The sequence below is a fragment of the Hylobates moloch genome, unplaced genomic scaffold, assembly GCF_009828535.3.
Source record: "Hylobates moloch isolate HMO894 unplaced genomic scaffold, HMol_V3 SCAFFOLD_22, whole genome shotgun sequence".
Taxonomy (NCBI): Eukaryota; Metazoa; Chordata; class Mammalia; order Primates; family Hylobatidae; genus Hylobates; species Hylobates moloch.
In genome coordinates, this window is record NW_026652297.1 from 40675604 (window position 1) to 40695583 (window position 19980).

Below are 19980 nucleotides of genomic sequence, written 5' to 3' on the forward strand. Positions count from 1 at the left end.
TTATTTAATAGACGTGTTTAAAATTTCTAGATTTAAGGGCTGTCATGTTGTTAGTAATTTCTAACTTTGTCATACTGTAATCAGAGAGTGGTGTTTGAAATATTTGTACTGTAAGAAACAATGATTTAAAAAAATCTAATATGTGGTTAATTCTTATAAATGTTCCATGAACACTTCATAAGGTGCATTCTCTATTGTCAGGTGTAGAAACTGACATAGACCTGTAAGATCTACCTTGCTGGTTATGTTGCTTATGTCTTATACTTTTTGTTCATTTGATTTGACTTGTACTGTGAATGGTATATTTGAGTCTACTATTTTTAGTAGGTTTCCACCTATTTCTCCTTGTATCTACTGTATTTTTTGCTTAATGAAAATAGTTGCTGTGTTATTTGTTGCACAATTATTCACAAATTTTAGATGTTTGTAAATTGTCAATTTAGTATTAAAAAATGCCCTTGTCATTTGTTTTGGCTTGAATTCTATTTTGACATCAGGACTATTTTCCTCATTTCTTTTTCTTTCCATTTGACTTTATAGCTTTGTCTACCACTTATTTTTCAGCTTAATTTTTTTAGGTTTGGTTCTTGTATCAAAAATGTAGTTGGGATTTATTTTATGAGCCAAATTGGGATGCTTTTAAAGTTAATATGTAGGTTAAGCCTGTTCACTTTTATTGATCTAATATGTTTTAGATTTTGTAGTCATATATATATATTTTATTTCCAGTATTTTTTCCTCCACAATATTTGTGTCCTTTGCCTTTATTTTTCTAAAAAAATATGTTTAGTAATGTTTGTATTTTTGTCCTAGTCTTATATTTTAATGCACTTAGCCTATTGTTTTACTATTTAATATTTTCTTGTCTGGTTTATCAGTTTTTATTGATATCTTTTAAGTCTTACCTATTGCCTAAATATCAATCAATTATTTTCTATTATTTCTATTATGGAAGGGAGAGTTTTTATTTTTATGGGAGTGGGGTGGAGGTGGTTAGCGTTACCGACATCTAGTGGATAAAGTCTGGGAATACTGCTAAACATCTTATGATTTATAAACAGCTCCAAAAACAAAACAGAATTATCCTCCTAAAATGTCAATAGGCCCAAAGTTGAGAAACCCTAACATGTATTCCATTTTGTAAAGAGCTTACCATCAGACCTTTCGCTGAAGTTTTCTTAGTCATCTTCTGGTTGGGTGAACCTCATCCTTTGTAGACTACATTCATGCAGAATTCCTCAAGTGTTTCTATGTCATCAGTTGTCTCATGTCGTTAAGTACTTGTTCGAGAATATTTAATTCCATTTGGACTATTGTTTTATAGTTTTCTTCTGTTTTGTGGTCGATTTTTATGAGGAATAAGGGGAATTTCCCTTAGTATGTGTATCGACATTTCTTGTCTGACTTTTCATAATACCTCTGTATGAATCTGTTAGTTTTAATTTTAATTAATTTGTTGTGGTATTGGGTGTTTTACAAGAGTCGTAGCTTAATAATTCCTCTTCTATCAGATATTTTGATAGATTTTGTATGTTTTGAGGTAAAAGAGGGATTATGAAGTGTCTGTGTGTTTACCTTTTGAGTTACAGAACTCAGTTTTTCTTCTTTGCTTTTTTCTAATATCAAAGGATACTTGTTTCTTCTTTTTCTCACCTATAATTTATAAGTTTGAAGACTGAACCTTCAAATTGCACATACTTTTAAGTCCTTCACCCTGTAGTCTGTGCTCTGGTCTACCTGGATAATTTCTTAGTAATTTTGGACTGAAAGTAGACAGTCTCTCTCGTGGCATATTTAGTTCGAACCACGTCTCCTTTTCTGGCTTTTGTTTTCTGTCTTCCCCAAAGTCTTTCTTAGTTTTTCTTTGCATGCCCAAAACCCTGCTGTGTAGCAGGGGTGGAGTGGGAGTCAGAAATAGTGGACTGAGATTTGGCCATTTTTCATTTTTTATTTACAGTTATTTTGAAGTTTGGGCATTCGCTTAAAGTTATACTAAGGGCATGACTTGAGGAGACTTTTCTTTTTAGTATTCCATATTGTTTTCTGGAGGGAATATTAGGAGATAGAAAGATAGGTATCCCCATCATCCTTAGGAACCTGGAAGTTCTAGAGGGTTTGTCCAAACAGGTTGAAATACTGGTTATTAAAATACTCCTAGAGTTTCTGAGTCAGTAGGTCTGGGTTGGGCCTGAGGAATTTGCACTTCTAACAAGGTCTCAGGCGATATTTGATTCTGCCATTCTTGGAACCACACATTGAAAAACCACTTGTTTGGTACAAAAGCAGCCACTTGGAAAAGTAAAACAAGAGGAAAGGATTATTTCCCATTTCACAGGGGTGTGCACCTGACCTAAGGAGGATAGGTGATGCTTAAGCCGATTGCCTCCTTCTGAACTGGCTTTAGAAAAAAATATGTCTAATGAAATTATCTTAGAAACTTAAACTATGACATTGTGGTAAGAAGAGATGAAGCCATGGCCATAAAAAAGAATGAGTTCATGTCCTTTGCAGGGCCATGGATGAAGCTGGAAGCCATCATTCTCAGCTAACTAACACAGGAACAGAAAACCAAACACTACATGTTGTCAATCATACGTGGGAGTTGAACAGTGAGAACACATGGACACAAAGGAGGGGAACATCACATACTGGGGCCTGTCAGTGGGTAGGGGGTAAGGGGAGGGAAAGCATTAGAACAAATACCTAATGTATGCAGGACTTAAAACCTAGATGACAGGTTGATAGGTGCAGCAAACCACCATGGCACATGTATACCTATGTAACAAACCTGCACGTTCAGTACATGTATCCCAGAACTTAAAGTAAAATAAAAATAAATAAATAAATGAAAAATAAATAGAAGAAATGAAGCCAAGATAGTAACTAGAGGTGGAGTCATGGCTGTAAGGCCATGAGTGTGATAAGGTGCTATCACAGCTCAAAGTTTGAGAAACCAGACATAGAGACAAAGAAGAGAAGTAGAGACTGAGACAAGTACATGTTTCAAAAGAGTGATAAAGGCCATGAAGAAAATAAAAGAGGGTTACATAATTAAATGAGTGGTAAAGATATAGGGTTGGGCAGTGAGGCAGACAGCATGAAATTTACATAAATAAAAAGGTCTTCTCTGAGGAGGTGATATCTGTGCTGAGTACTGAATGATGAGCTGCAGTGAACGATGCAAAAATCAAGGGAAGAGATTTCCAGAGGGAATACCAAGTGTAGATGCCCCGAAGTAGGATATAAATAATAAGAATGTAGCTTTGAACCACATCTTCATAGCTCTAGACACGGAAACACCTCTTTCCCACCAGTTCTTGCTTGAAAAATGTGGGAGAAGGACACATAATGCATTGATTTGGTTCATGTGCTCATCATTACACCAATGGTGGACAGGAGGTATGGTCTATAAACTGAAGGAGAGAGAAGAGTCATGGAAACAGCCACTAGGGATGTGATGGTAGCCAGATAGCCACCCATATGTATTCCTTATGATTTTGCAACCTTTGTGCTAAAATTGCACAGCTTTTCATCCTCCCAATTTACAAGATACGGAAAAAGTAGAATAGTCACATTAAGAACTCCAATGTAGAAAAAGGGAGTGTGGAAAGCAACATCTAGTACCATATCCTGTGGTTTAGTGTGTTTGTGCTGCTATTACAGAATACCTGAGACTGGATAACTTACAAAGGCAGAAATTTACTTTCTCACACTTTCAGAGGCTGGAGAGTCCAAGATGAAGTCCTGGCAGGTTCAACTGTCTGATGAGGGCTGCATACTCTGGAGGGAAAGAACCCTGTATCCTCACAAGGTAGAAGGGCTGTGCTGCAAGAAGCCTCTTTTATAAGAGCCTTAATCCCATTCACAAAGGAGAAGCCCTCATGAAAGGCCTCATCACTTCTTAAAGTCCATCATTATTGCCACCCATCATACTGGCAACACCTGAATTTTAGAGGGGATACATTCAAATCACAGCATCCTGCTTTCTAGGAAAAGCACAGAATCCTTGATGAGGTAACATGGCCACCCCAAAATTTGTTCTTTGGAATAATTTTTTTTGTCCATTATCTGTAATGGCTAATAAAGAGTACCGAAAGGGCTTTTGTATTAGGGACCATTCCCCTTTATTTCTGGCATAATTGTGGAAACCCAGGGTTTGCTGGAAAAGAGGTGAAAATTACGGACCTCAGAATGTGGTCTTGACTGAGCCAGTGAAAAACAGAAAAACGGAGAGAAGACATCAGCTATGATTAATTTACCTCTGTCATGGGGCCCAGTCCTATGAAAGCAAACTTTGGATACATCTAAGCAAAAGCTGTGCTGCTAATAGTCTGGAATATCATATCAGTTGAAATCTGTGATACAATAAAGAAGAGAATAGAATCATTTCTTAAATATTCATAACTTAGCCATTATGGATTTACTATTCATGAACATTTTTCTCTTTTCAGTCTGGATATAAATTATACCTAGTGAGATTTTTTAAAAAAAACTTTGTAAAGGAATCTTTTTTTCCTGACCAAGTTTAATTGATTTTTCACTTATAATTCTAGGGGGAAAATATCATCAATTTAGGATTCTATGAAAAGGAAGAGAGAAAATAATCTACAAAATTTGATTATGGTAAGGATGAATAAAGATCTATTTCTGGATAAGTTTTGTAAATCATATATAATGTGAAGCTGACATATATATGTAAAGTTAATCCAGGAATCCACACTAATAAATAAGTAGATATCAGTAGCATGCCTCAGACACCTAAAAATATTTTCTTTCCATGTAGCTATTTTATTTAGATAGTGTTCAGTAATTCTGACACTTCTTAAGTACTCCTATTTATCTTTCTCTAGTGCAGTGATTTTTAAAATTTTTAGACATATTTTATAATAAAATGCTACATGAACTCCATATATAAAAGCATATTTCATTAGTTTATTTCACATTTAAAATATCATATAAATTCAAATTCATAACATAAAGCTAATCAGTAAGCAGTCAAGTTAATATATTGGTCATCTTCAATGTGATGTTCCTATAACACATTTGAATGTACATATTTTATTTTGAATTCAGGTTTTAAAATAGTTTGAAATAATGTAAAAGATGAGGTTAGAATAGTTCGTGGAACCCGTAAAACACCTTTGAGGAATAAATATAGTTTGAAAGCCACTGTCTATTTCAGTTAGTAAGTTTCTATGAAGCAGAAGTTGTACTGGTTTAGTTTCCTTGTCATATAAAAAATTGTCTTCCTATAGTTCCTTTAAGTGTATAGTGTTTTAGGGCTATTAACTCACTTGTAAATATTGTCCTGTTAGGTAAATGACTCTAGAAGCCATCAATGGTTGTTTCTAATAGATGCCCAGTAAACAACAGTCATAGGTTCTATCATATTTCCCTTTGAGACATGCTTCTTGGAAATTTGCCAGCATGGAGATTACTGTTTTCAACAGTCCATCTCTGTAATCCTGTTTAATATTAACTTAGAAGAGAGTATATTTAATAACCTTTGTGAACAAACCCACTTATCCATGTTTATATGAAAAACTGGAACTCTGGGTGGTAGGCGTGTGTAAGGAAATATTTGAACAACCATTGATAGAATGATAAAACAAAACATTAATAGCCTTCTGATCTCAAAAGACTTGGAGACTCCTTGGGCAAGCATATTAGACAACTAAATAGTTGCAACATTTTTACTCTGATTTTTTTCCAAAAAGGGCTGATTGCAAAATGACTAATACAATGCAATGAAATACACATGATTTAAGAATGGCTTAAGTATTAGAACACCTGGGTTAGAGTCCAAATTAGCTCTTGACCTTCACAAGCCATTTAATTTCTATGGGCACCCTTCATTTGCATAATCAGATTGTTTAACAATCTGTGGGGCTCTATGGGAATCACATGAGAATTCTTTAAAGATGCTGATTCCTGGGCTCCATCCTACACCAAACAAATCTAAATTTCTAAAGCCAAAGCCAGAATTTGGTACTTAATACATCTTTTCCTAGGGAAATCTGGTGTACAGACCAGGTTGGGAATCAATCGTTCAAGATAGAATCTAGTTGGTCTCTAAAGCCCTCTTCATTAAGTCTCTTCTAATCTTTTAGCTCAGTGTTTCTCAGACTTTAGGGCACATCAGAATCACCAGGAGGATGTGTTAAATACAGCTGTTGGGCCACAGCCTCACAATTTGCATATCTAACAAGTTTCCAGATGATGTTGATCCTACTGATTCTTTAAGAATCACCGTTCTAGTCCTTAGCTAACACAGATCCGTTCCATGAGGTACAAGTGGGCATATACACATTCTACTTAGAAACTCAGAGGTCTTCAGCTTGCAAGTAACCCTTTGGGATCATCTTCTAAACACTTAATTTTACAGCAGAAGTAATCTGAGACCCAGAGAGTTGAAATAATTGACAAGGTCATGGTTAAACACTGTGCAGATTTTAGAATCACAGTCCCCTGACCCCCAGTTCCAATGCTTAGGAGAAGGGAAAGGAAGAATTGATGCTCCCTAAATAATCTTATTAGTAAATGATTATTAATAAATAATTTGTTTGTTTGTTTTTTGAGATGGAGTCTTGCTCTGTCACCCAGGCTGGAGTGCAGTGGCACAAATTTGGGTCATTGCAACCTCTGCCTCCTGGATTCAAGAGATTCTCCTGCCTCAGCCCCCTGAGTAGCTGGGACTACGAGCACATGCCACCACGCCCAGCTAATTATTGTATTTTTGTAGAGACGGGTTTTTGCCCTGTTGGCCAGGCTGGTCTCAAATTTTTAACCTCAAGTGATCCATGTGCCTCGGCCTCCCAAGGTGCTAGGATTATAGACCTGAGCCACCATGCCCGGCAGGTAGCTGCCATTTAATGAGTGCTTATAATTATCAGAGACTGCTTTAGATACTTCATCACAGTTGAAGCTAAAACTTATTGAGGTCTTGTTAAGTGCTCAGCACCGTCCTAAGTGGCTGTACATGTATTAATCCATTTAACCTTCCCAACAATTTTGAGGTAAGTAATGTTAACATCCCTATCTCAGAGAAGAGCTAAAGCAGGGGAGGTCAAATAACTTGCCCAAAGTCAGAGATTCAAACTCAGGAACTCCACCAATATGTTCTGTTGTCTCCCTTTCTTTTAATCCTCACAACAATCACAAGATCATTATTATTATCTCTTCTTTAACAGATCAGAGGACAAGGTCAGAGAGTGTACAAATTGCTTCTAATAACTTGCTTTCTAATACAGTTGTAAAGATAGTGGTTGGATCCAGGGTTGACTAACTTCAAAATCCTGGCTTTTTCTACTTGGCCAGCTCCTTAATCTATACACATCCCCATCAAGGTTAGAATCAGGTAGGTTATGACAATCTGTCAAGCTCGACTTGTCTGCTTATCTTGGAGCATAAGAGCTAACATATCACCTTTCCATTTTCCAGTAGCAATTACACTAGAAAATGGTATGAACAGAGCATTGTGGATAAGTAATTTTCTTCCTCCTTTTCATTATCTTTACCTATTAAAGCTTTCCCAGAACATCTGTCCTCCTGTCCAGCTTCTTTGGGCCACGTGTCTGACATAGCTCGAGGGTGAGGTCATATTGACTTGATGGCTTTGTTTTGCTTCAGAGGTTCTTCTCCTTTCCTAACTAAAATTGGGCCTGCATTATTTACCAACAGTAAGAGGCTTGCTATTTATTAAATGGCTACTATATTCTTGGAACTGTGCTAAGCATTATTGAGATAGAAAATACTAACACCTTACCCATACTGTCTTTACAGTCTTGTTTTCTGGTTGGCAAACAGAAATTAACTTGCGAAACACGGTGAGATAATCTATTAAAAAGGGTCAGGTGTCCAGTATAGAAAATAAGAGCCAAAGAATTTGAGAACTGAGAGATGACATAGTTGAAATTATCTGAAAAGGCTGTGTGGAGGCATCTGAAATTGATAAAATAGCTAAAATAGATGGTGTCAGTAGTTATAAGCTTTGGAAGAGAAAGAATCCATAGAGAGGAAGGGGAAGAAAGGTCCTTGAGGAAGGAAAAATGTGACCACAATGGGGGATTGGTAGACTAAGGCAAACGCTTCCATATCACATGGTTTAGGCATGAAGTAGGCTTTGTTGGGAAACTTACATGAGCAAAAATATCAACAAAATACGATGCACGGCTGTATGGAAGATGCACCTAACAGCAATTAATGTAAGCATACCTTGAGAATGATCCTGTGGTCTAGGAAGAATGTCTGATTAGAATTCTGGGCTAAGGAAACTGGGAATGGCCAACCTGGAGAATCATTCCTTATCTATGATTAACAGCTGAACCCCAGCCCACCTTGTGGAATGTAGGCCATACAAGGGATTGAGGTCGTTTGTTTTGGGTTAAATGAAGTTTGTCAGGTGAAGGTTTCTAGGGGTGGGGTGCTAAGTGAAAATGCTGTATAAACTGCATGCTTTTTACAAAGGGTAGTGCCTCTCCTATCCAACCTGCGGTCACTGATCCACTCTGTATGGAAGTCCCCTCAATACATTTTATTTCCTTCACTGGCATCAAGTCTCTTTGGCTTTTCAAACATGTTGCCACCCCTATTGAAGTCAATAGGGATCTGGCATGGCAATGGCCCCATATCTTATTGCCATTCTGCAGAGAGGTATGATTGATGTATTTACAATAACTGCCAAGAAGGGTTTCACAAGCAGGAGAAAAACAGTTTGAACTTGGGAAGTCGCTCATTGTTGGGAGACAATTTTTTATGTGTCTCTTGCATTTCTGCACATCTTACAAATGTTCTGCCTTACATTTCTGACGTATTGACTGGCCTTTGTTCAAACTATCTTTCTAAGGATGTTTATGTAGCAAACACCTTAGAAAATATAGTGTCTCGAGCCACGCGCAGTAGCTCATGCCTGTTATCTCAGCACTTTGGGAGGCCAAGGCGGGTGGATCACAAGGTCAGGAGATCGAGACCATCCTGGCTAACACAGTGAAAACCTGTCTCTACTGAAAATACAAAAAATTAGCTGGACGTGGTGGCAGGCATCTGTAGTCTCAGCTACTCAGGAGGCTGAGGCAGGACAATGGCATGAACTCGGGAGGTGGAGCTTGCAATGAGCTCAGATTGCGCCACTGCACTCCAACCTGGGTGACAGAACAAAGACTGTCTCAAAAAAAAACAAAAAACAAAAAAACAAAATAGTGTCTCCCGGCCAGGTGCAGTGACTCACACCTGTAATCCCAGCACTTTGGGAGGCCGAGGTGGGCAAATCACGAGGTCAGGAGTTCAAGACCAGCTTGGCCAACATGGTGAAACCCTGTCTCCAGTAGAAATACAACAAATTAGCTGGGCATAGTGGCAGGCACCTGTAATCCCAGCTACTCAGAGGGCTGAGGCAGGAGAATTGCTTGAACCTGGGAGGTGGAGGTTGCACGCCACTGCACTCCAGCCTGGGTGACAGAGTGAGACTCCATCTCATAAAAAAAAAAAAAAAAAGAAAAGAAAAGAAAATATAGTGTCTCCCTCTGGAGCAAAAGACAGTTTTCATCAAAGTCTTGGAAGGTAAAGAGTGTTTCCTTCCACAGCAAAGAGTAAATACACTTATTACCATTATAAAAGATTGGGTTCCTAAAGTGCCAGGTATCCCTCCTGGAAGATAATCCATTGCACAAGAAGATATCATCTGTTTCTTTTCATATTACCAGGTAGCAATTAAGACTGCTAAGGCGATTAAGGGAACTAGAACAAATATTGTTACTCTGAACCTTGACTAGGGCTATTGCTGTAACACGCTGCCCTTTGTCTCTAATTTAGTGGTCCCATGCCTTCTGCTAGCATCCATGAAAATGCAGCAAGCTACCTTGTTAGCTTGTAAGTAAAGCAAAATTTCAGACCTTTCACAGTTAGAGAGATGCGCATCTACACAATCATGAATGCAGTGAAATTCACAGCCACTATGGTCAGAATCCAGGCAAATTGTCAGAACGTTGGCTGATTACTTGGGAGAGAAAGGGCAGGCCATGTTATGTGTGTGCAGGAACAAAGATGGCAGCTGGGTCATCTTATCGCTCATCCCTTCCTGCAGTCTTATGCAAACCTTAGATCCATTTGAAAATGACAATAAAAGATCTCAGAGTATTTGGCTGTAGGATCTGGCAGCTATAAGGCAGTTTAGTCTCCTTGGGTAGATTTCCTTGAGAGAGATAAAATCCCATGGAAAACCAGAGATAATGCACTGAGTATGCAGAATGAGTTTCAGTGCTGATGAAGTGACCCACTGGAGAATGATAAACTGTCTCAAATAAATTTATATATGAATGCCTGTGATCAGCTCAATTGTCCTAGAAAACTCTCTTATTCCTTATCTTGGAAGAAGGCAAGAATTTATGAGGTTTTACCAAGACAATGGAGAGCAAATGCTCAGGATTAAAGTGAACTCCTTCAAAACAAGGTGCTACCGAACAAAAGAATAGATACCATTGATCAACAGAACAGAATCAGGAGACCAGAAATAAAGTCTTACACTTATGGTCAGTTGATATTCAACACAGATACCAAGACAATTCACTGAAGGAAAGAATGACCCTTTCAACAGGTCCTGGGACAACTGGTACCCACCTGCAAAAAAATGGAGTTGGGCCCTTTCTTTACATATTAAGAAAAATTAACTCAAAATGGTTTATCGATTGAAATGTAAGAGCTATAATTTTGAAACTCTTAAAAAGAAATCATAGTAGTAAATCTTTGTGACTTTGGGTTTGGCATCCTAGATAATGATATCAAAATCAAAAGCAGAAAAAAAGGTGAATTGGATTTCATCAAAATTAAAATCTTTTGTGCTTCAAAGAATACCATCAAGAAAGTGAAAAGATAACCCACATAAAGGGATAAAATATCTGCAAATCATATATCAGGTAAAGGAATTGCATCTAGAATACATAAATAATAATAAAAGACCAATACTCTAATTAAAAATTGGGCAAAGTGTATAGATAGACATATCTCCAAAGAAGATATGTAAGCACATTAATAGGCACATTGAAATGATGCTCAATATTAATACTCGAAAAATCCAAATCAAAACCACAATGAGACACCACTTCATAAGCTCTAGGACTGCTGCAACAAAAATAACAGATAATAATAAGATTGATGAGGATATGGAGAAATTAGAACTTCCATACATTGCTGCTAGGAATGTAAAATCATGCAGCGTATTTGGCAAACAGTTTGGGAGCTCCTATAAAAGCAAAGCATTAAGTTATCCTATGACATAGCAATTTCACACCTAGCTGTATGCCTATCTTAGTTTGTTCATGCTGCTATAATGAAATGCGACAGGCTGAGTAATTTATAAAGAATATACATTTATTTCTTACAGTTCTGGAATCTGGGAAGTCCAAGATTAAGCCACCAGCATTTTGGTGTCTGGTGAGGGCTGTTCTCTCTGCTTCCAAGATGGTACTTTGTTGCCGTGTCCTTACACAGCCAGAAGGGGCAAGTGGGACGGGATGTGTTCTCACACGGTGGAAGAAACAGAAGAGCAAAAAGGACCGAACGCTGTGTCCTCACCTAGTGGAAGGGACAAAAGGGCAAAAAGGGGCTGGATGCTGCGTGAAGCCTCTTGGCCTTAGTCCCACTTATAAAGGTTCCACTTCTATCATTTAATTACCTCCTAAAGGCCTCACTGTTTAATACTATCACATTGGCAATTAAGTTTCAACATATGAATTTTATGGAACATTCAGATTATAGCAATACCCAAGAGAACTGAAAACACATGTCCACACAAAAACATATACATGAATGTTTATAGCAGCATGATTCATAGCAGCTAAAACTAGGAACAACCAAAATGCCCATCATTTGATGAATGGGTAAACAAAATATGGTATTCATATAACGGAACATTTGGCCATAAAAAGGAATGAAGTACTTTAATGTGATATAACATAGATGAATCTTGCCAGGGGATGGCGGGGAGTGAAGAATTGGGAGTTACTGATAACAAGTACATGGTTTCTCTTTGGGGCGATGGAAATGTTCTGGAATTTGATAGTAGTGATGAATGTACAACATTGCGAACACACTAAAAACCACTGAGTCGTACACTTTGAAATGGCAGATTTTATGTTGTATGAATTATAGCTTGACAATAAAAATTACAAAAAAATACGTGGATAAACCTTGAAATCATTATGCTAAGTGAAAGAAACCAGACTCAAAATGCTGTATATAGTGTACATCTGTTTATATGAGATGTCCAGCATAGGCAAATCCATACAGACAGAAAGTAGATTAGTGATTACCAGGGGCTAGCTATTGGTGAGGGGTGTGGATGAATGGATAGTGACTGATAATGTGTATGAAGATTCGTTGGAGGGGTGAAAAAATGTTTTAAAATTGATTGTGGTGATGGCTGCACAACTCAATATAAGAAAAAGGATTGAATTGTAGAGTTTAAAAGATCAATTATATTGCATGTTAATTATATCTCAATAAAACTTACAGAAGAACAATTATATCTATGTGAGAAGTAGACAGTTATGTGATACTCATAGATAATAACATTATTTAATAAATCTGTATATCTTATCTACAAAAAAAAATGATAATGTGAAAGTCAAGTTCAAGTTCAAGGTCACCCAAACATGACAATCCTGTGTGTTGTAGCTAGAAAGTAATGTGGGGGACCCCAAACGTACAATTTCCTGCTGAGTCAAAGGGTTCCCACAGCTAAAATCGGCTTTGGATGGATGAAGACACACTGGAATTTCATTTGGTTGAGCAATAAACAGCCACCATATTGCTAAAAACTGACCAAACATCCTTGCTGTTGGTGCCACTGGATCCCTGTCTCCCCCTTTTTTCCAACCTCAGCTTCTTTAAGGAAAAGATGATTTGCAGTAGGGCTGAGGTCTCCTGTCCCCAAGGAGTATCAAAGGTTGTATACTCACCAGTCTGAAAATGCTGGGGAACTTCCAGACAGGGAAGGACTTAAACTCGTATGGTTCCATTGAATACGAGCATGCAAGTCACCACCTTACCAAATCCTGTGGAGGGAGAGGGGACCTGAATTCAACTTGTAGGTTTTGAGCAAGGTTGGTGGGAAAGAAAAACTAACATGACCTTGTTGGTAAAGCCTTTTGGGCCAATTCAGTGTAATGCTGTTATTGTTTCTACACCTGAATGTGTGGGAGGAATTGATATCTTATGTGCTTTTACTTCTCTGTCCTATAAATGCCAGAGGGGATTATTCCAATCAGGAAGAGTAACATGTTTAGAGAGGTACTGGTGCCTTTGGGGTCCCTTAACTCTAAAGTCCACTTGAACTATAAGTCTCTATGACTTATGATTTTGCCAATTGGAGCCTCTGGCAAAGGGAGCCAGCCTCAGTCGGGGGGTGCATCGTGGGAGTTTGGACTCATTGACTACCTTTTGAAAAGCAGCTATGAGCTTGCTATTGGGCTCTTGTAGAAATTGAACCCTTATTTATGGAGATTTTGATATTCTATAGACTGATATTTCTATTTAGGGTGAATCAATTTACACTCGCTGAGTGACAAGATAAGAGGGGTGCAAGATTTTCTTTTCCATTGAAAATGTTATATTCAAGAATGCAGAGGGATCAGCCCCAGCAGTTTTACATGGAAAAGTGACAGTTGTTTCATTTGGAGGAAACTTCACCTTCCCCTACTCCACTGCCTATAGGAAAACCACTGGCTCAATAGGGCCCTCAATTCACAGAGGTTCTCCTAAATGCTTGAGCCTGGTTAACTGATGATTTAGTGATGCTGAAACCTGATGATGTGTACCGTCTCGACTGAGTGGGCAGAATAAAAGGTTGTGATTACAGCTCTAGCCAATATCCACCTTCATGAACTTTGTCGTATTCTTATTGACTTTTGAGCTATTTCCAGTGATTCAGTCTGCTCCTTGGAAAACCAGAGACTGGCAGATTAAAGATACTCTTTGGAGAATAGTAAAATAGTGTTTGGGATTGCTGATTGAACCATCTGTGTCACTGAGGCACATGTTCATAGGAAGGGCCTGTTCTGTGATGAGACCGACTGTAATGAAGCTGTTAGTGGAACATGCATTACAGAGACTGGCACATGGCTGCCTGGGTCCATCATCAGACTGGACACGGCCAGACATCAACTATCATAGACTGGGCACAAAGGACTCTACGTTGCTGATGCCAGTCCAGCCAGTTGACACTGGCTACACCATTATGGCCTTAGAAACGAATCATGTTTTCAGCTTTCCAGATCATTTTCAGACTTAAAATGTGATGCAGAGGTTTACTTTTTACTACAACAACCACTCAACAACAGGCTGAGAGTCAACATATTTGATGAGTCTTCGTGTTCCTTATCATCTGCAGGCATCTGGTATCATTGAGCTTGGAATGGCCTCTTCAAAAACCAACTCAAGAAGATTTCTGACTCTCTCTAACCTGCTCCATACCCTAGTAAGTCAGTTTGGTCATTGAATGCAGCTCTACCCAGAGAGGAATCATCTTCTCTCGCCTGCTTCCTGGGTAGTGATCAGGATGAAAGGAGTAGGTTTTATAAAAATCTATTTTGAAACCTTGGGATTCCTCCCCCACCATTCTTGGATATGATGTTTTTTTCCTTTTCCCTGAAGACAACCCCACACCAACCCAGCTGACATGCCCTCTGAATGATATTTCAGCCAAAAGGGGACATAGGAGAGTCAAACTTAGTTCTAGTTCAGGCCCTTGAGTTCTGTTGTTTGATTGACAGAGTCCAAGATCATAAAAATAATGTCTTGGTTGGATATACTGCTTGCAGTCCTCCTGTGGAGGCCCATGTGGTACTAAGTTGGAAGCCACAATGGATCTCTGAATGGTTTATACAAATTCTTTTTTCCCTCTTTCACTGGGCTCTTCTAGATAAAAATTCTGTGAGTGTTTAAGAGACAGGCCACATTTTGTGCAATGGGATAAAAACAACCATCTCAGCAGCCGGGGAGGCAATACTTTAGGACCTGGGAGCTGTGGCAAGGGGATGGTGGTTTTTCCAAAATAGGGTGACTTGTATCTTGAAGGTAATTGTAATAGACCTTCAAGTGCTTAAAGAAAAGGCAATAGTATATCATGTATCCCTCAGATGGCTGCAAGATCACTCCAAATAAGGCCATCCTTGAATATTTGTAGGAACTTCCTGGAGAGATAACTGACTCATTATTTATGCTCACCCCATAGACAGTTATACAAATGATGGACAGGTGTCCACACAGTGTCATTTAATATAAAAGTTGGTAAAAAAATTTTGATCCTGACATTGATACCAACTTTGCCCTAGAAGGCAATCTGTTTAACCCCAGTTCACTGGAAAGGGTTGTTGTGGATGAAAATATTGCCCTAGATATCTTCCTTATTGGAAAAGGCACAGAGTCTGTGTAAATGCTAATATATCCTGTTGTACCTGGATTAATGTCTCAGGTGAAATGAGAAAGTCAACACAGAAACTTAGAGAAAGACACTTGACTTTCTGAAGTAGATCCTGATGGCATATGTGGTTTGTTCAGGTGGATCAGGGAACCAGGAGTGGATGGTCAAGTTACTACTGCAGGTTGGCTGCCTCCTGGGGCTTGGAGTCCTATTGGTGGTAGCCTTTATTAAATGCTGCATAAGACTAATTGAATGGATTTGGTTCTAGCCTCTGCTGGTCAGATTAATCAGAGTAAGCATTGGATTGGCATACTCATGGGAAAACTTGCCAGAAACAGAATGACATAGAGATGAGTGGTGGGGGCCAATTTCCCACGGTATCCTGCATTTCTGCACAACTTGTGAAGCAAGAAATTGCCTCCCTTTTTGTTCTAGATTTGCATAGCAAATATCCTTAGAGGGTAGAGATAGTGTTTCCCTCCACAGCAAAGGGCAGATATACCTACAGCCTGGAAAGGTAGAGATACTGTCTTCCTCTGGAGCAAAGGGCAGGCATGCTTTCCGACCATTACAAAAGATTCCAGTTCCACAAGTTTAGGGTTCATTTCTTTGAAGGGAACCTACTGCATGTGATGGTTTGATATGGCCCTCTTTGTGTTGCTAGATTGGGGAATCAGCATAAATGCTAATACTCTGACACACGCTGTTGCTGTGAGTAATGTGTTCTGCATGTGATGGTTTGATCTGGTCCTCCGTGTGTTGCTAGACTGGGGAATCAGCGTAAATGCTAATACTCTGACACGTTCTGTTGCTGTGAGTAATGTAGTTTTTGTGTGTCTGACATAGGAGTCTTGTGCTTTTTATCAGCATCCATGAAACTGTGGCAGGCTTACTTGTTAGCTTGCAAGCAGAGAAAAATTTCACAGTTCTTGATATTGTTCAGGGAAGTTATATGCCTATACTAGAAATAACACTGCTGATACTAAAGACCGTGTAAGCTGCCGAGACCTTATCTCTTTCTGGGTTTGGAGGAAAAGGAGCTTTTGGGGCAATGTACAGTAAATCCATAAGGAAAACAGGAAGTCCACTGTCTATATCAGGCTGGCACTAACAGACCAACATTAGGTAACAATAGAGAGCTTGTGAAGATCCTTATGTCAGAAAAAGTATGATGAAGGCAGTTTGTCAGGTACATTAATCTGATACTGTCTCATAAAATGGACTATGAATCAATGAAATTAATTCAAGTCAGCTAACATATTGAACACCTACTAGGTACGAAACCACTATACTGGGTTCTTCAGGTGATACAGAGATGAATAAAATGAGAAATGGAACAACTGATAATTTGGTTGGAAAAAATTGTATAAAATCATGATGCTTGTTTGAATAAAGTAAGTGAAATAAATTGTATAAATGCAATATTAAGGGGCGAAAATAATTAGGGATTAGAAATCCTGGAAGAAAGGGAAGGAAAGTAGGAGAATTTGCTTTGTTTTACCGTGGCTTTAGATAAATGAGTTCCATATTCTAGTTAGTCTGCAAGTTTCTAATGGATATTTAGTGACTGGACCACTCCTTAAAGAAGAACAGAGTAGGGACCTGAGAAAACATTAATTACAGGATCTATTTGACATCACCAAGGCTTTGTGCCACTGACCTACATTTACCCACCTTAGGTTTTAGAGTTGGGATCACTCATCTTTCACTGAGGAAAATATTATTGGGGACGAGGAGAGAGCAGAAGATGGTGGATTTAAGGAAAAGAGGAGCTATATAGAGAAAACCATTTTTGGTCAGGTGCAGTGGCTCATGCCTATAATCCCAGCACTTTGGGAGGCTGAGGCAGGTGGATCACGAGGTCAGGAGTTCGAGACTAGCCTAGCCAACATGAAACCTAGTCTCTACTAAAAATACAGGAATTAGCTGGGTATGGCAGCGTGCACCTGTAATCCCAACTACTCAGGAGGCTGAGGCAGGAGAATTCCTTGAACCTGGGAGGTGGAGGTTGCAATGAGCCAAGACCGTGCCACTGCACTCCAGCCTGGGCAACAGAGAAAGACTCCATCTCAAAAGAAAAGAAAAGAAAAGAAAAGAAAAGAAAAGAAAAGAAAAGGAAAGGAAAGGAAAGGAAAGAAAAGAAAAGAAAAGAAAAGAAAAGAAAAGAAAAGAAAAGAATTCTTTATTTTCTTATGCTGGATCTTCTGTGCTTAAAATTAAGAAAGACCCAAACATTAGATTGCTGCTTACATCTCTGTGGTTGCTTATAGCAACACAAAAGTATCTCAGAATAATTCTTTCACTAGCATATGCCATGATGGCTTTCTCCTCAAGCACTTGTACACATGGGATGTGCAAAGTAAGCTGGTGATAAAGTAACTTTTTTAAAGTTTATATTTTTGAATAAAACGATGAGAGAGCTTTATCTGCTAGCAACGTTTAAACTCACAATTTACAGTTTTATTCTAGCAATAAACCCCTTTGGGACCACTTATAGGGTGATTGTAAGGATTAACCAGAGTCATTATACGTGAAAACAACTTGGTTAACAATAAAATGGTAGACAAATTTAAAAATTTATTTACTTATGCACCCTAAGTCTTGCTCCAGAAAGAAGTGAAGACCTATTATTTATACTTCTATTAGTAGCTGGTCATTGCCTTTTGGGTAGGAGCAAAACAATTCAAAATACTATCTTTAAACATTTGTTCTGACTGTACTTTCTCTTCCCAGAGTTCCCACACCAGAAAACTCCTTTGGAGTGCAGGTAGGCCTTTAGAAAGACAAAAAATATATACAAACTATACATATACATAAACTACATATTACTACTTTTTTGATAACACATTTCTGCCTCTGTAGCTAGAAAAAATGAAAATTACCTTTGCAACTAACCATCGTTGAAATTATTGTATATTCTTCAAGTCTTTTTTGTAAAGATCATACACATCTTTTGAGAGCCTTTTTTTCTATTTTTACATAATAAATTATTAAGAACATTTTCTCATGTTCATAAAATTCCTCAGAATTATACTTTTAAAATGAGAAATTACTGCATGGTGGTTCCATTTGGAGAGAGTGTATTTGATTTACTTTTTGTTATTTGTTTAGGTAGTTTAAAATTTTTCAATTAATGAATTAAACATATACCTACCACATGGTATGGCCATTCTACTGCTTAGATATTTACCAAAAACAAAGGAAACATCTTCCCATACAAAATCTTGTATATGAATATTCATAGAAGATTTATTTATAATACCCCAAACTGCAAATGACCCAAATGTCTATCAGCAGGTGAACAAACAAAACGTACTACATCCTTAAAATGCAATATTACTCAGCAATAAAAAGGAACAAACTACAGATACAGACTTCATAGATGCTCTCAAAATCACAGACTGAAAGAATCCACACACAAAATAACATGTGCTACGTGATTTCATTGACATATAATTCTAAAGAATACAAAATATAGTGGCAGTGGTTACCCATGCACAAGGGTGGAAGGAAGGGTGGATTCCAAAGGGCCAAGAGGCAACTTTTGAAAGTAACGGAAATGTTAGGTATCTTGATTTTTCTGATTGTTTCATGGGTAGAAACATAAATTAAAATTTATTTAGTTTGGAATGAAATAATGTGTTGATATGTGATAATTAACTGAATTCATAAATCTATTTTTACAGCACTCGGCTTTATTGAATATATTTTTAGAGACAATATTCCTGGAGAAAATGGTATGAACTTGGTAGGGCTTTGGGCACATATAAAGCTGGCCTTCAGTAGATTTTAATATTTAGAAACCCAATAGCGATATAAGTGTATACTTGTTTTCTGGCAATTGGGAAGCTATTTGTATTTGTGTATCATTTTATACCTAGATGAGTTAAATTCACTTTGTAACCTTCATAATTTCTTTCGGGATAAATTAGTAGGCAGAGCAGAACCAATTCATTCCTAATTGGACAGCATTTGGCTCTAAGAATTAGTGTTAGTGAATCAAAGACAAAAGAAATGATTCACATGCAGGACTATCTGTTATTCAACACTGGTCTAGACACACCAAATAGAATCTTCTTCAAGTTATCTAGGTTGTTATTGAACTCAAACTGTCCAATCTCATGGAACTTGAACACATTCCCATAGCCCAGGAAGCTGGTCATGGAGATCAAGACAGGAATTTCATTTGCAATTGGTCATATAATGAGTCTGAGAATCAGAATCTGAGCTAACAGCCAGCAGATGCCCACAGTCCATGAAATCATACCTGGCCATCCCTATTGCTGAACTCACTAACCTTTAAACACTCATACCTTGGGGTTCTTCAGCAGCCATCTGAGTTTTTGTTCCTGTAGAAGACACTTGTTGCAAATAGCAGTCTGCATAATTTAGTGGAAGAAGCTTAAGTGTTGGGGTGATCAGATCCAACACCAGGTCATGAGGGTGACGAAGTCTGGCAGAGTCAAAGGAATGAGAAAAAGACAGTTTGAGAGAGAAAGTGGGTCCAGGGGGCCATCGCTAAGTATGGAGGCTGCGAAGGCCCCAAGCTGTGGAAGTCCAGACTA